We start from the raw sequence: 18,781 nt of genomic DNA, 5'->3' as shown, positions 1-18,781 counted from the left end.
CATGTTTAAGGTGACAGAAGGACATCCAAGTAGAGGTATCTTGATGGCAGGAGGAAATGTTAGACTGCATGCAGAGGGAGAGGGATCAGGGTTGGAGATGTAGATTTGTGTATTATCCACATAGAGGTGGTAGCTGAAGCCATGGGAGTGAATTAATTCTGCAAGAGAGTGGGTGTAGATGGAGTGTAGAAGGGGACCCAGAACTGAACCTTGAGGGACATCCATAGCTAGAGGGTAGGAGGTAGAGGAGGAGCCCACGAAAAAGATTGAGAATGAGCAGCCAGAGAGATAGGAGAAGGTGATGGGAGGGAGGAAGGGAGAGGCAGAAATCAGATGACATGGGTAACCCCTGCCTAGATGATCTACCATAGGATTTTCCCATTTTAAAATGAAGATTGTCAAGCCTGACTCATTGGAACACACAGTGCTGAGGGTAAGGAAGATATTTTTTCCTTTTATCCTGTTGGGTTGATTGGCTTTTGATTGACAGTTGACGACTAGCCATCTAGCACAGAACAGAAGCAAATGAAGAGGAGTCAAAAGCTAGACATGATACCCACCAACAGAAAGTGGGAAAATGACCCTGTAGTAGCATGAAGACAAATGAGAAAGAAATGGAATTGTCGTCTAATGAGCTAGAAAGTGTTCCTGCTGGGAGCAGTGGCATGTTCGTTAGAGATCCTGAGTTCTATTTCTGGCTGCCCCAGCGGCACCCTGTGGGGCTTTGGGTAATTTGCTCATTTTCCCTGGACAACTGTGTGCCATTTTCTGGAAAAGGAATATCACTTCCCTACTTGCATGGAGGCTTGAGTAACATCAAGGGCTTTGGGCTCTTCTGGAAAAAGGCTTCACCAAATTTCCTGTGGGAAAGGTAGATAGGGGTATAGGTAGAAGCATACTGCCAGATCCAAGCAACCCCAATTACACAAAATCAATTACCTGTCTCCCCGCCCCCTCCCCACATGACATTCAGTTCCTGCTTGGCCCTGTTCATTCATTCATTCATTCAATCGTATTTATTGTGCTCTTACTGTGTGCAGAGCACTGTACTAAGTGCTTGTTCTGAGCAATTGTCCTCTCTGGCCAGACTCGTAAACCCCTCTCTCACCTCCTTCCCCCTAATCCCATTTGCCCACAGTGATTTGGAGGCCTACAGAAGACCTGCTGAAAAATGATCCTGCCTCCCAATCCCTGCCTGTCTGCAGCAGCAACAAGCAGACATGAAGATGGGGCAAGGTTAATAATAGTAATGATGACTATAATAATAGTATTTGTTAAGTGCTTACTATATGTCAAGCACTGTTCTAAGTGCTGGAGTAGACAAAAGATAATCAGGTTGAACAAAGCCCCTGTCCTCCATGGGGCTCAGTCTTAATCCCCATTTTATACTTGAAGTGTCTGAGGCCCAGTGAAGTGACTTGTCCGAGGTCACGCAGGAGACAAGTGGTGGAGCCAGAATTAGAATCCAGGTGCTCTGATTCCCTGGCCCATGATCTTTCCAATAGGCCATGCTGCTTCCCATGGATTTGGGAAGGAAGGGACAGAGAAAGGAGGGGGGAGGGAATGATGGTAGCTACACTGTGGGCTGAATGGGAGTGAGCAGGGACCCTTGGGAGAAGCTTCAGATCCCGTGGAGCCTAGGCCCCGGGGACGGAGATGGGCACCAGACTGAGCCTGGGGCGGCGGGGCCAATTGGAGCACAGAACTGGAATCCAGGTGCCTCCCTCCGCCACTGACCGCCACTCCAACCCCACCCTTGGGAAGCTGGACTCTCATTCTTGTTGAAGGAATCTTTTTCTTTTTTTTATTTTAGTTTATCTGTATTGTGCTTCTGGCTTATGGCTCTTAAATTCACAAAGCTTGGTCACCCACGATAGAACATAAATAGTGCATATGTGGTTTGGGGCGGGGGGTGTTTATGGTATTTTTAAGTGCTTATTATGTATCTTTAAGGCATTAGAACAGTGATGTCCAAATCCTTTCAATAGTAGACCTCATATTAATAACTACGGCATTTATTAAGCTCTTACTATATGTTCATCACTGGGGTAGATGCAAGATTAGGCAATGGGACAAAGTCCCTGTCCCCACATGTGGCTCACAATCAATCACCTACATTTTAGACATGAGGAAATTGAGGTTCAGAGAAGTTGTGACTTGACCAAGGTCACACACTAGGCTGGTAGCAGAACTGGACTCAAACCCTCGTCTCCTGATATGCAGTCCCATGCAATTTCCACTGCATCCATATGGATGGGAGCTGCATAGATTTTTTTTTTACATCACTAGCGACAACCTCTCAGCTATTTGAAAATATTGATTTTTTTTTAAGCAGTAAAAAGTTTTAAAAAGAGTTTAATCAACTTTATTAGTACAGAAGTGGACAGTGAGAAGCCAAGTGATCAAGTCAATGAGAATACTGATATTAGAGTGAGCTATTCTCAAAAACTGTGGTGTATTCTGTCAGGGCACGTCTCAGTTCTGACTAGGGCCTACTGGCTTAGTAGTTCATGTGATGTGGAAAATTGGGTAAAAAAACTATTTGGTCCAAAATTTCAGGTGGGTACCGGCCCCCTCACCCAGTTTAGGGGGCCGCATTTGGTCCGAGACCAATGTTGTGGATGCCTGTGTGTTGGGGAACACGTTTATCAATCAGTGCTACTTATTGAAAGCTTACTATATGCAGAGCGCTGAACTAGTCACTTGGAAGAGTTCAATGCAGGAGAGTTGGTAGGCATGTTCCCTGCTCACAACCAGCTTACAATCTAGAGTGTCTCTCAACTCTCCTGAAACGTACTCTCCCAGGCACTTATTACAGGGCTATACACACAGTAAGTCCTCCATACTTACTATTAATTGATTGATTGAAGTGTCGATGCTAATACAGAGAAGTTACCAAGTTCTTAAACTGATCCAAATGGTTAACCTGGGTTAATTGATCTGTCTCAAACCTCCAAGTTGCCAACCCACTTCAATTGACTTGAGAAACTAGCATTATCACTAACAAGACCCCCAATTCCTGAAATGCAGAGCCCCTCCACCAACAGCTGTAATCTCGCTCTCCACCAAAAAAGGAAATAGACATTTCGTATCAGCTCCCGACGTGATCGGAAATAACAAGCTAATGTAGAGGGCTCACTCTCGGAATTTACTTTCATTAAGCTGGCCCGCTCGTGTCCTGGCGCCCAATTGTAAAACATGTTGGTTGCTTTATTGATTTACAGTAGATTGCCGTTTGGAAACAGCTGAATTATACCTTTGCAGAAGAGCCCCAGAATTGCATCAAGGCAGTTGTTTGTACCACAAGGTCATTTTTAAGTTGTGGATCTCGTTGTGCATTCACGTTAGGATGAATTTGTATTAGTAGTGGAGAGAGTAAATGAGGTAAAACTGATCCAGGGCTGTAAATCTTCAGAATTTCAGTGAGCTCGTGTGCAGTTAACAGCATGTAAATTCCCTAAATGTGATTAACAGCCTGGTGCTACTGACAGGACTTTCATATAGGGTGAAAAAACAATCCTGTGAAAACAGATCCACTTGCATTCTCCCTCCAGGGTTGTGATTTTCTTAGCTACAGATTTTCATTCTTTTTTTATCTGGATTTTTTTTTCCAAATTTAATATGTAATACTTCTGAAAGTTGCTTTTATATTGCACTCAGAATGAGTCTTTAGGCGGATTTCTCTTTCGGCAGTAGAAAGTGCATTTTATGTCAGTGCACTTTACTGACAGCCCATTATAAACACACATTGTCCTGCACATTCATTTCAGAACTGAAATGTTGAACATAAACCTTAATCGTCTGTTTAGAGTTGAATTTTAATATACTGAGTGTGTTTCCCCGTCAGCCCTGCCAGGGCACAGAATCCCATGCTGATGAAGGTAAAAAGTATTGTGGTATTTACAAAAACACTTCCTTTGTGCCATGCACTGTTGGCACAGTCCCTGTCCCACATGGGGCTCAGACTCAAAATAGGAGGGAGAACAGGTATTGAATCCCCGTTTTGTGGATGAGGAAACTGAGGCACAAGGCAGTGAAGTGATTAACCCAAAGTCACACACAGGTACAGGATATGATTTTAGAACTCAGGCCCTCTGACTCCCAGGCTCCATGCTAGGTCATGCTGCTCCCCATGTAATATACCCCCTCGACCCTTTTGGTTTGGCCCAGGGAGCCTTTTAATCAGTGGTATTTATTGAGCGCTTCCTGTGTACAGAGCGCTGTACTAAGCACTTGGGAGAGTGCAGTGCAGTAGAGCTGGTAGATGCTATCCCTTTCCTAGAGGGAGTTACTAGCACTCTGTGGAGGATCCCATTTCCTTCAGCCATTTACAGTTAGCCATCTTGGCCTAGGCAGCTGTTTGGACATTATATGGAGTTGGGCTCACTTAATCACACCCTGCAGGCTCATAATAATAATAATAATAATAATAATAATGGTATTTAAGCACTTACTATGTGTCAAGCACTGTTCTAAGCGCTGGGGTAGGTACAAGGTTATCGGGTTGTCCCACGTGGGGCTCACAGTCTTAATCCCCATTTTACAGATGAGGTAACTGACACCCAGAGAAGTCTAGTGACTTGCCCAAAGTCACACAGCTGACAAGTGGCAGAGCCGGGGATAGAATCCACGACCTCTGACTCCCAGAGTTCCAGCCATGAGCAGTCCAAATTAGCTGAAATATGGTGATACTGGTTAGGGCTTCCCCAGATACCCCTCATTCTACCCTGTATCAGTCAGACATATTTACTGAGTGCTTACTGTGTGCAGAGCACTGTACTGAGCACTTGGGAGAGTATAATACAACAATATAACAGGCACATTCCCTGCCCACAATGAGTTTACAGTCTAGAGGGGGAAACAGACATTAAATAAATAAATTACAGATATATGTCTTCCCCCCAAGACTGCACTCATATAAACATACCAGGGTAATGCTTCAGTGACACTACTGCAGCAGTCTCCATGGCCTTTGTGGGTCTCTGGAGGCAGTGCTAGGACTGAACTCCTTGTCTTCCCTCCCAAACCCTGCCCTCTCCCTGACTTTCCCATCACTGTTGACGGTACTACCATCCTTCCCGTCTCACAAGCCCGCAACCTTGGTGTCATCCTCGACTCCACTCTCTCATTCACCCCTCACATCCAATCCATCACCAAAACCTGCCGGTCTCACCTCCGCAACATTGCCAAGATCCGCCCTTTCCTCTCCATCCAAACCGCTACCCTGCTCGTTCAAGCTCTCATCCTATCCTGTCTGGATTACTGCATCAGCCTCCTCTCCGATCTCCCATCCTTCTGTCTCTCCCCACTTCAATCCATACTTCATGCCGCTGCCCGGATCGTCTTTGTCCAGAAACGCTCTGGGCATGTTACTCCCCTCCTCAAAAATGTCCAGTGGCTACCAATCAACCTACGCATCAGGCAAAAACTCCTCACCCTTGGCTTCAAGGCTGTCCATCACCTCACCCCCTCCTACCTCACCTCCCTTCTCTCCTTCTACAGCCCAGCCCGCACCCTCCGCTCCTCTGCCGCTAATCTCCTCACTGTGCCTCATTCTTGCCTGTCCCGCCGTCGACCCCCAGCCCACATCATCCCCCTGGCCTGGAATGCCCTCCCTCCGCACATCCGCCAAGCTAGCTCTCTCCCTCCCTTCAAGGCCCTACTGAGAGCTCACCTCCTCCAGGAGGCCTTCCCAGACTGAGCCCCCCTCTTCCTCTCCCCCTCCTGCCCCTTCCCACCCCCCCGCCTTACCTCCTTCCCCTCCCCACAGCACCTGTATATATGTTTGTATATATTTATTGTTCTATTTATTTTATTTGTACATATTTATTCTATTTTATTTTGTTAATATGTTTTGTTTTGTTCTCTGTCTCCCCCTTCTAGACTGTGAGCCCACTGTTGGGTAGGGACCGTCTCTATATGTTGCCAACTTGTACTTCCCAAGCGCTTAGTACAGTGCTCTGCACACAGTAAGTGCTCAATAAATACGATTGAATGAATGAATGAACTGCTTTTCTTGGTGTCCCTGGGGTGGTGAGAGGAAGGTGAGGATGGAGGTTTCTTGGTGACCCAGAGGAGACTCGGTGTGGGATCCCCAGGAGGCTGTGTAGTGGTCAGAGAGAAGAGGACGCTGAGGGCCCTGAGAGCCCAGTGGGAGTCAGAAACCTCTGCAAGAATTTCATGCACAATGTGCCACACCCCAGCCTGCCTGGCTGTTCACTCACTGCGCTATTGTCCTCCAGCAGGAACATGGCTGGTGGGAATGAGAGATTGCGAAGGTTCAAATCAATCACCACTTTGTCTCATTTATCTCATCTGCAAAATGGGATTAAGATTGTGCCCAACCCAATTGGTTTGTACCCATCCCAGTGCCCAGCACAAACTAAGTGCTAAACAAAGGTCATTAAAAAAAAAAAATCAGTTCCTTCACACAGACTCTTTCTCAGTACTGAGGCTCAGCCATTGTTGTTAATGGGACACTCTATCTTCACAACATCATCAAAGCCCTGTAGCACAGGATAAGTAAGAGTGGACCACGGACTTTTACTTTGTTCCCATTCTCCTTTTTAAAAAAGAGAATCAGCGTGGTCTAGTAGATGGAGCACGGATCTGGGAGCTAGAAGGATCTGGGTTCTAATTCCAACTCCACCACTTGTCTGCAGTGTCACCTTGGGCAAGTCAGTTAACTGCTACATGCCTCAGTTACTTCATCTGTAATAGGGGAATTAAGACTATGACATGGACTGTATCCAAACTGATTAGCTTGTATCTACCCCATTGCTTAGTATCATGTCTGGCATATAGTGAGCGCTTAACTAATACTATAAAAAAATGTAAAGGAAAAAGGTGACTAAAACTCCAATTCCATTCTTGTCCAAATTTTTTAAATTCCTAGTGGGCTTGTTAATTATCTCCTAATGTCTCTTCTTAATCCTTATAATGTTTACATGGTTAGATTGAACTTCACATCAACTTTTCTCTGCATTATATACAGTAAAAATGTGACGATACTATTTTTCTAGTTCCTAGTCTTCCAGATAATTTTTGAGGTTTTGTTTTTTTTTTTTTTGGCTTGGCTACAGAAAACTTCTGAGAGAAATTTGAAGGTTATAACCTCTCCCACTGAAGAGAGGTGTGTGTGAGTGTGTGTTTGAAAGAGAAGCAGTGCTCCCAAAAGCTGTTTTCAGAAGAAAATGGAAACCCTCCATATAGTCTTGCCTGAAGTTGCGATCTGGAAGATTCTGATTTGGGAATGTGGACAGATTGTACACAATGTCATATATGGGATTTTTATTACCCAAATATGGCATTGCAAGGCACAGCAGCTGAGAGTTTGTCACTTATTCTATGAAATGATGATTTCTTAATTTTCCTCCCTGTGGGGATTTTACTTAGTGATTGACATCACATAAACCAGGACATACTATTTTCCTCCACTATCACAGTCCAGATACTGGTTAACAGAAGAGGATAACATTGCCAAACAAGAGATGCTCCATCTGTTATTTACATTCATCTCTCACTTTCCCCAAATGCTTTATCTAGCTTAACTTTTTTTCCCTTTAACACAGATCTATAATTAGAGTCCACCCATCTGTGGCAATGTAAGAGAGAAAAGGGCTTGTGGATTAATTTTTGGTAGAGTCCATTTTATTGAGGATGAGGAAGTGGCAGGGGAATCATCATTTGTCCTCTGAAATTGAGGGGGTTAAGGGTGCAGGGTGGTAGAAGAGAGAGGTCTGAGGGCTTCACTGTAGAAACCCTTCTGGGGAGCTTCCACAACCTGAGTCCTGGAGCTACATTCCACTTCCTCTGAGAATTAAGCTGGCACGTTCTCTATCTCCTAGCTAGCCGCTGAGAGATGGCTCAGCCCTCAGAAGTGGTGAGATCAGTCAGTCGGACGTATTTATTGAGCACTTACTGTGTGCAGACCACTGAACTAAGCACTTGAGAGAGTTCAGTACAACAATAAAACAGACACGTTCACTGCCCACAACAAGCTTACAGTCTAGAGGGGGAAACGGGTATTAACATTGATAAATTAAACTAGAGATATGGACATAAATGCTGTGCAGCTGGGATGGGAGGTGACTGATGCAGAAGGGAGTGGGAGAGAGGAAAGAAGGGCTATTCAGAGAAGGCCTCTTAGAAGAGATGTGCTTTCAATAAAGCTTTGAAGCAGGAGAGAGTCATTGTCGGGTATGAGGAGGGAGGGCTTTCCTGATGGATAGTTAGGGGGTGATATTAGGAAAGGCATAAACTAAGAGGTAGTGGCAAAATCCGTGGGATGCCCTCCAAGGTAAGGTCACATTTTCCACCCTTCAAAGCCTTATTGAAGACACATTTCCTCCAAGAGACCTTCCGTGACTAAGCCCTCTTTTCCTTTCTTTCAACTCCCTTCTGCGTCACCCTGACTTGCCCACTTTATTCATCCCCCTCATAGCACTTACATATATATTTGTAATTCATTTTTATTGATGTCTGACCCCCTTCTAGACTGGAAGCTCATTGTGGGCAGGGAATGGTCTGTTATGGAGTTATATTGTACTCTCCCAAGGCTTAATAGAGTACTCTGTATACTCCGTACACATAAGCACTCAATAAATGAGATTTGACTGGCTGACTCCAAGACGCCTTTCCCAATTAAGCCCTCTTTTCCCCTACTCATTCTCCTTTCTGCATTGTCAGTGCACTTGGATCTGTGACCTTTGGACATGTGATATTTGCCCCAATCCCACAGCACGTATGTACATATCTTTAAATTATATATTATAAATGATGTATTTATATTCATGTCTGTCTTCCACTCTAGACTGTAAGCTCCTTTTGGGAGGGAAAATGTCTGCTAATTCTGTTAGCTTAGTACTGTGCTTTGCACATAGTAAGCACTCAATAAATACTATAAATTACCCCATATGGGACAGGGGCTTTGCCCAATGTGGTTACCCCAGATCTATTCCAGTGCTTAGCATGTTGTAAGTGCTTAACAAATGCCATAATTATTAGTATTAAGCCCAATATAAAGTATCTCAGTGTCAAAACAGATTCTGCCTCACCTAAATGACCCATTCATAAAATGAATGAAATCCGAATAAAATGTAAATACAGTAAACTTTATGATCTAAGACATTTTCCGTGAGAGGAGTGAAAATGTAGGTTGGGGGTGGAGATTGATAGGAGAGGGGCCTCACCTCACAACTTTATGGCCTTTCCAAAATATACAATGCTATATAAATGCTAAATAATAATGATTACAAAAAATAAAACTGCACCAATGCAACATTACGATGGAGAATTTAAACAAGTGGAATTAAGAGATAGCTCCCCCAGTAACCCTAACTCCTATTCTTTGTGGGCAGGAAGTAGATGTGAAATGCTCAGTAGCTTACGTTTTTATGCCTCATTATATAAAATGTGATGTTGCTGAGTGGTCGTTGCCTAGGGAGCCCTGACTCAGAATGGCCCAAGTTGTTCACCTTAAAATTCTCAACCATAATATGGCATTAAAATTGTTCTTGCTGAATTCCTTCAATAAAAACACAGCTGCCATCACTCATTCAAATACCCACTCCCTGCATTTTGTTCCTTCTCCCAAAAAAGCACTTTCAAATTGCCGTCTTACCCTTTGGAACTCCTAAATGAAACGCTTTTGCTCAACAAAGAAGCCCTTTCTCACTGATGGGTATGCCAAGCTCATAGTAAGTTGGTTCAAGGCATACCAATTTTCCATGAAGCAGCATCTGGAAAATTCTGATGTTTGGAGTGGGGTGGGGATGGGGAGAAAAAAAACCTTCTTTTTGCCCACTCAGAAAAGGAGTTGTGTACCTTCGTTGAGCTATTTCTCTGTCCCAAAAAACCACCTTTAGGATTAGAAAATAATTAGTATCAGCTTTAAGAATGATCATTCTAGAACGATATGGAATCCAGCGGAGTCCTCTGTCACAGCTCTGTCATAACTACAGAGAGACAATGAATTCTGTGCACGAATGTTTCATAGAGTGATAGTAAAAAGAAACCATGTATGTTTAGTACAGTACCTGGCACATAGTGCTTAAAAATATAAAAAAAACCTACAAGCCCTCTCCCCTCCAACCTTCCCATCCAAATCTATCTTTCTAGATTTTTGGAAATGATTGAAGGGAGATGGATCATTTTGCTAACAAAGTTTAGTTGATGTTTGCAAAGAAAAGTAGTCAGTAAACTTCATCCAGATTAGATTCTTAATAATAAAAATCATAATTATGGTATATAAAACACTGGGTTGAGCAATAGGGTAGATAGAAGATAATCAGATGAGACACCAGGAGCTCATGACTTAAAAGGGAAAGAATGACAAATGACGTCTTACCAAATAGAGGAAGGGAAAGTTGTACAGTGAATTTGGCCAGAGAAGGCTGCAAAAGCAGCTCTTACCTTCCTCTCTCCTTGTATCTCAAAATTCCCCTTTTCTGCAATGGCAGGCCTTTTTAATTTAAATTATATTTATAATTGCCCCAATTTTCCATTTTGTGTTGTTTGTATAGAAATTACTTGAAAATACAATAAATAGTAGTCTTTTCCATCTGTGCTGGGAGGGTTTCCTAGACTCTGCCTCGATCGCTTTGGAGTGTCTCAAGCCCTAGGGCTTGGAACCTTCTCTTGGGAGACTGGTCCCCTAATCTGATTACAGATTGCTTTGATGGTTTTCCCCTGATTTTCCTGCCTGAATGTTTCACCCTGTTTGATGATTCTTTAAGTTACCCTAAGCACTCCCGTTCCTTTCTTGAACATCACCTATATCATGTTCATGGAAAAAAAAGAACATTTCATAAGAAATATCCCTGTACTTTCCTTCAGCTAACCACAGAGCCCTCATAAAGAAGAAATAAATAGGTCAACATAATCTTCATGTATGGACAGTCAGGAAGATGAATGGATTTAGGTTAATAGGAAGTATGGTAATATTAGAGGTATAAAACTTCTTTCATGACTTCCTTAGTATCTTCACTCCCCCTTCTTCCCATCAGCATATTAAGAGAATTGGTCATTAAAATTATGTTTTTTTTTTCAAAATGTGTCCCAAATTATTCTCCCTGAGTCTTTTGATATATTTTCTGTCAGAGAATTTCTATCAAGTAATATTTTTCCCAGGATGTTTGCAATTTGAAGAATCTCCCCCTTCTCTGTCCCATCCTATCCACCCACCCAATGGACCAACCTTTCTAAATAAATAGGCACTTGGAAAATGTACTGAAGAAATTATTTTGTGGAAGAAATCTTCTCATCATAAGGAAGAGTTCAAAGAACATTGAAGAATAATTTTTTGACATGTCAAAACCATCATTTTAATGACCAATTATTCTAGGTTTTTAGTTGAATTATTCCCCATTGATCAATAATACATACACAAAGAAATATTCTTTTTAAAGTATTCCCTGCATGATCAAAACAATATATAATTGCTACTTGACTTGCTGTGAATCAGAGCTAATATTTGGCTTTTCAACCTGCAGTAAATATCCTCCTCTCTATCCTCATTTGATTGTGCCATAATTAACACTAGGGAGACATAGGTTTAACTGTATATGACAGATATTTATTTAAAATACCTTCTGCTGCATATATTAACATTTCTCGTCTACTTTTTACAGTAGCCTGGAGTTCAGCAACGAAATCAGATTCACATTTCTGTTTAGTTAATAGCTCTGTGCTGAAGCAGAATGCATCATTTGAGGGGAATTCACTGAGCTGTATCACAATAATTGTATGTTTACCACATTGGACGATTTAAGAGGGGAAAACACTATGGAAATTTATGGAAGTCTCAATCTCCTTAAAAATCATCAAGGCACATACACCCGCAGACATACCCAAATAAGCTGGCATAGCTCACTGAATGTGTCCAGTGCTGCTGGGTTTTTTTTGTTCCCGAGAAAGTAGAAATCGCATAATAAATCAATCAGTGGTATTCCATGAGCACTTTGTGCAGACCATTGTTCTAAGTACTTGGGAGAGTACAATACCACACTTCATTCCACCAACAGCAGCTACTCACTGTACTCTGATCTTACCACACTTCATTCCACCAACAGCAGCTACTCACTGTACTCTGATCTTGTGTTTCTCACCACCAGCCTCTTGCTCACATTTATTCATTCATTCATTGTCGTATTCATTGAGCGCTTACTGTGTGCTGAACACTGTACCAAGAGCTTGGGAAGTACAAGTTGGCAACATATAGAGACGGTCATCATCATCAATCATATTTACTGAGCGCTTACTATGTGCAGAGCACTGTACTAAGCGCTTAGTACAGTCCCTACCCAGCAATGGGCTCACAGCCTAGAAGGGGGAGACAGACAACAAAACAAAACATGTGGGCAGGTGTCAAGTCGTCAGAACAAACAGAAGTAAAGCTAGTTGCACATCATTAACAAAATAAATAGAATAATAAATATGTACAAGTTAAATAAACAGAATGATAAATCTGTACAAACATATATACAAGTGCTGTGGGGAGGGGAAGGAGGTAGGGCGGGGGGATGAGGAGGAGGAAAGGAAAAAGGGGGCTCAGTCTGGGAGGGCCTCTTGGAGGAGGTGAGCTCTCAGTAGGGCTTTGAAGGGAGGAAGAGAGCTAACTTGATGGATGTGTGGAGGGAGGACATTCCAGGCCACGGGGAGGATATGGACCTCTGTCATGGAACTCCCTCCTGTTTAATATGTGAAAGGCTACCACTCTCCCCACCTCCAAAGCCTTAATAAGACCACATCTCGTCCAAGAGGCCTACCCTGACGAAGCCCTGATTCCCCCTTCTCCATCTCCCTTCTGCTTTGCTTACACACTTGACTCTGTACCCTTTAATCACTTGATATTCACCTCATTCTGAACCCCACAGCACTTTTGCGCATATTAGTAATTTATTAATGTCAGTCTCCCCATCTAGACTGTAAGCTCCTCATAGACCAGGACAATGTCTCCCACCTCTATTGTATTTTCCCAAGCACTCAGTACAGTGCTCTGTGTATACTAAGCTCTCAATATATGCTATTGATTGATTAATAGACGTGATCCCAGACCTCAAGGAACCTAAGTGTCTTTCCTTAAATTCAAGCTCACCTTTAGATCTGTAGATTGGTATGAGTTAGGAAATCCTGCTGCCAATCAGACCGGAACAAACTTTGGTATCAAAAACTCTTGAAAAATTCAAGTAACCTTCACTGGATTACAGTGCTGCCCCACTTAAGGCCAAGCTGGCTCTCCTGAACCTTTACTCTCCTGCATCTTGAATCCTACCATCTTGACAGAAGGATATTCCCCACAGTGGAGAGTCCTCTCTTCTTAAATAGAAAAGGATCCAAGTTTCTTCAGGATCAAGGAGGGAACTTCACATTTGGACCAAATGATCAGAAGTGCTCAAAGTGTTAATCAACTGACCTGAGCAGACCCATAGGTTCACGTACAATCTTGCCCTGTGTTGTCAAGTCCTTTTTTCTCCACTTTGCTAAAGCTTGTAGTCTGAATGGGGGACAGTTGTGTCCTTTGAAGTTCTAAAACTGTTGTGTCAGATGAAAAAAGCCCACTGGAGCACTTTTTTTCTCATATTTCTGAAGATTTCTTCTGCAGACCTGATGATTAAGAGGTTCTACTATGCAAAGGTCTGGCAGTTTCATAAAGGGCAAAGATACATATACAGATGAGTAAGCATGTTTAGAGAGAAGCTGTCAACAGTTCTGGGAATTTTTTTGAAAAGTTTCCATGTTTTTGTGCCAACTGAAGCACATTGCCACCTTTATTACAGAAGGTGAAGGGGCAGGCATGAGGAGATTCTCATGTGGTTTTCAGGCTCCAGGGTCTAGAAAAAGAATCCTAACCAGCAGTGCTTACTTTAGTGCTATTTGCCTCTACCCAAAGGACTTAGATGTGTTAGCGAGGCATGTGAAAGTTAACTTCAGTGGACACTGACTAAAATTAGATCCAGATGTTCCTCTTTGAAGTAGTGGCACAAATAGAAATCATTTGGAACAACACCTACGTGGGCCAAATCTAGCCTTTAGGATATTTTTCCATTTCAAGTTTAGAAAATAACATTCTGGGTGGGGTGCTTGTAGAAGCTCACTAACTCAGCAGTTGCTGGATAGTCAACTCCCATTGAGAAGCAATATAGCCTAGTGGAAAGAGCCCAGGCCTGGGACTCAGAAGACCAGGGTTCTAATCCCCGCGCTGCTTATTGTCTGCTGTGTAACCTTGGGCAAATCACTTTACTTCTCTGTGCATCACTTCCCTCAACTGCAAATACCTGTTCTCTCTCCTTAGACAGTGAGCCCCACGTGGGACTGATTATCTTGCGTCTACTCCAGCGCTTAGTATAGTGCTTGACACATTCATTCAATCGTATTTTTTGAGCACTTACTGTGTGCAGAGCACTGTACTAAGCGCTTGACACATAGTAAGTGCCTAACAAATTCCGTTGGTATTATTATTATTATTATTATTATTATTATTATTATTATTGTCCGGGAATGCTACGGAGTTTCCGAGTGGAGTATTATGGGGTGTTATTTTTCACCCGTCTCCTGGAAGAAGTACAGCCTGGAGATGTATGCTCTGAGGTTTTGATACTGGCAGAACTGATGATGCAGATTCTTCTTAATAAATTGAATTAGCCTTGCAAGTTTTTTATCATCATTTTGCATGCTGCAATTTGCAGTACTAGAAACTGGAACGTTTTGATCACAGCCAGGGCAGGATCCTGATCACAGAATCTACCCTCAGACCAGTTTAGGATCCAAATAGTCATGCAGACTATGCAGGTGTTTACTTGCAGAACAGAGTGTGGAACTGAAAGTTACATTCCCTTTCTCAGGACTAAATCCTACCTTTAAAATGCATGATTCATTCAATGCTAAGGAGGACTCCCTTGCTGTTTGAGGTCAAAGTGGGTGGCTAAACTAGCAAAAGTTTTAATACCTGACAGGGTAGCCAGTGAAGTGAAACATAAACTGTCATTGATGGCCGTGGACCAGTGATTGCATATCCAATAGTTTCCCATTTTATTCCCACATTTAATATCTTACCCTATATACAGTGTTTACAACAGATAAGCAGAATGAATGTTTGGAGAAAAAAGAAAAATGTGAGCTGATCTTGCCTTTGCTTTGAAGACCACTATGATTCCAGCCTTTCTTCAACACCAACGATGGTAGATTTTGCAATGTTTTTTATTTAGATTTCTTCAGTGAAGTGCACTTTACTAAGCTCTTGGAATGTACAGCTAGGACACAATACATTCCCTTCCCAAAAGGGCTAACTGTATTAAGTTGCAATTGATCATGTTTCATCACTGGATGGGCTTATGAATATTAGGCACTAAGTGTGTGTTATCCAGTTAGTCTGAGGGTCTGCTTGTTTGGCAATTGGTGGCTGAGCTTTCTGGTATGGGCATAATCATAGTTTTATGTTTGAGAACCATAAAGCTGAAGAGAAAAAAGTGTGGCCTATTGGATAGAGAATGAGCCTGAGAGTCAGAAGGACCTGGGTTCTAATTCTACATCCTCCACTTGTCTGCTCTGGGAACTTGGGCAAGTCACTTCATTTCTCTGTGCCTCAGTTTCCACATCTGTAAAATGGGGACCAAGACTGAGAGCCCCTGTGGGGCATGGACTGTGTCCAACTTTAGTAGCTTGTATCTACCCCAGCACTTAGTACAGTGCCTGGCACATAGTAAGTGCTTAACAAATACTTTAACAAAAATAGAAAAATAAAGATGACAAGGACAGTCTGAATGAAGAGCACGTTGAATTTATCAAATGCCTATTTGTTACTAGATGTACTTCTGTTATTCATATTGAGTATATGGCTGGTTCAAAGCATCATTCAAGTGGGTTTATCATTTTGAAGTTAGGAAACACAAAGACAGAGAACGGGCATTTTCAGGAGGGTGACCTACAGGAAGAGACAAGGAAATTGCAAGGTCTAAGAGTGGGCTACCTTGCAGGCTGGAATTGAGCCAGACTCCATAGGCAAGGCTGACTCTCCTTGCAGCCTGAAATGGTTCCAGAGAATTGGCTTATCCCCTGAGGGATCCCCAAAATACAGAAATATCCAAACTGAGCGGGATTCCTCGATAACTTCTCCAGGCATCCTAAGCCTGGAGTAAGTTATTCTGGGTAATTTAGTTAAAACCTGCATCATCAGTGACTGATACTGAGCTGTTTGGGTTGAGACTCCATGTTTTCAGTTATCCAGCACGTACCTCTGGGAGTTCAGTTTTCAATTTGGAGACCTTCAGAGTATTTTATTTTTTGAACCACCTCACTCTATGCAGTGGAAGGCCCTCACAGACACCATTCAAGGAGATGTATCTGACATCACTTGCATTAGACTGAACATGCAGTGTAATGTAATAATCCTGCTCACCTTTTTAAAGCCTTAACCTCAAGTTTACCCAAATTTAGGGCATGGAAAGCATCGTGGCCTAGTGGAAAGAGCTTGGGTCTGGAAGCTGTGGGATCTGTGTTCTAACCTGGCTCTTTCATTGCCTGCTGTGACCTTGGTCAGGTTGCTTTACTTCTCTAGGCCTCAGTTTCTTCATCTGTAAATTAGGAATTAAAGTTCTGGTCTCCCTCCTATTTACTTTGAGCTCCATGTAGGTCAGGACTGTGTCCGATTTGATTATCTCGTATCTACTCCGGCAATTAGTCCAGTGATTGGCACTTAGTAAGAACTTAACAATACCATAATAATAATAATTATTATTATTATTATTATTATTATTATAAAATCAAGGGACTCCCAATCCAGTCTAATTGTTCCACAGTTCTTGGGTTTCTCTTGCAGGTTCCTGTGAATAAGGTTGCTGCTTCTGACAGCATTCTTGTATTCTAGAGCTAAATTACCAAGCCTAAAGGAGACCCAGATCTTCAAGAAAGTGAATGCAGAACTGATTTCTGGCAACTTCCCGTCATTAGAAAATCCACATTTCACCATACTCTCCTCATTTATCATTTGCTTGCTTAAAGCACTCCTTGCCGAATCTTTGAAAATACTGCCAATCGTCTCTCCCCCTAATAGTTTATTTTCCATTTTATAGCCCCAAAGTACCAGATAAAATATATGTCAGGAAAAAATGGATTTTTTTCCTCTCTATTGTGTATTCGTGATTGGCATGGAAGTTATGATATTCCTTAGAAGTAGTAATGGAATAACTTAAGTGCCTTAATTTGTTTTTCAATAACTAATACTATTGGGAGCTTATGGAACACAATGCTGTTAATTTTGACAAGATACAGTAATTCCAATCTGAATTAAATGCACACAAAAAGAACACTGTAGCTAAAGCACTCTAAATCTTAGAATATAGATTGAGACTTAACAGGACTCTGAGTTTTATGAAAATGTTTATATGTATAAGAACACAAGAGGTCTTAGAAGTTGTATGTGAGATTGCACATCAGCAAGAGAATGGAGTGTACTTCCCAAGCACTTAGTACAGTGCTCTGCACACAGTAAGCAGTCAATAAATACGATTGAATGAATAAAGTAGTCATCATTCCAAACCTTTCTAGCCAGGTCTTATTGCTGTCTGTAGGAATAAGGAAGGCTGAGCATTCTGATTGTCTGGGAAAAGGTTCCCAGGATGAGACCAGCAGGGAAGCCAGGGCCTGAAGCATGAGCAAGGACAGCAGAAAGGATGAGAAAGAGGAGGAAGAAGCTGAAGCTGGATTCATTAAGGCACTGGGGCAGATTCTGAGAATAGCTGAATTTTAATCTGTGATGGTTTGATCATATTCATAAGTGCTTAATAAAATGCTCTGCACATAGTAAACATTCAATAAATATGATTGCTATTCCGACTGCTCTCTGTCTTTCACCTTTAGAATCTGAGCTGCTGATGGACTAGGGGCTGTGACCACTGATTTTGGTGTAGTAACATCAACACTTAGGACAGGCTTCCACACATTGCGAGCTCTTAATAAATGATTTTGATAAAGATGCCTCTCATAATAATAGTTATTGCAGAATACTACTGTGGCATAGCTCTATGTGCCCTGCACTGAGCCCAACACTGAAGAGAATACAAGATATTCAGATCGGACACAGTCCGTGTTCCTATGAGGCTCACAGTCTGAGAGGGAGAACAGATAGTCCCCATTTTGCAGATGAAGAAAATGAGGTGCAGAGAAGAGAAAGGACTTACCCAAGATCACACAGAAGGCAAGTGACGGATCCAGGATTTGAACCCCAGAACTCCTGATTCCTAGTCCTGTGCTCTATCCATTAGACCACACTGCTTGTCTGAGAGAGCAGGTCAAGGACTTTTGTGGGAGTGGGAGCAAGAAGGGTACCACAAGAAGAGGGACATAGCAGGTGGGAGCAGAAACATGAACAGTGGCATTCAAGGCAAACCATTTTTTCCAATGAATATATGTTCAGCAGTTGTAATGAACAGAAGGAAAGTATATATTCTGGGTTTTTTTTTTTTTGAGGGTACAAGTTTGGTGCCATAAATATAAAGAAATTCCTTTGTTCATAAAACCTTTGTGGAATACTCATTAAAAAAAGAAACCTAGAACATAATTGAAGTTGTGAGCTTTCAGGATACTGTGGTTCATCAGTCATAAGCTGTTCTAACTTTCTGGCCAAACACCCACAAATAAGCAGGTGATTTCCATAACATATTCATGGAAATTGCCTTACTATCAGTTTTACTTCTCTTTTTTCACTTGGAAAAATGTACAAAATTCAGATCTGACAGATAATTTTTGAGATACAGTAAGCACTACATGAACCTCACTCCTGTTA

The sequence above is a fragment of the Tachyglossus aculeatus genome, assembly GCF_015852505.1.
Source record: "Tachyglossus aculeatus isolate mTacAcu1 chromosome 12 unlocalized genomic scaffold, mTacAcu1.pri SUPER_6_unloc_1, whole genome shotgun sequence".
Classification (NCBI taxonomy): Eukaryota; Metazoa; Chordata; class Mammalia; order Monotremata; family Tachyglossidae; genus Tachyglossus; species Tachyglossus aculeatus.
Note: the sequence above shows the minus strand (reverse complement) of the source record.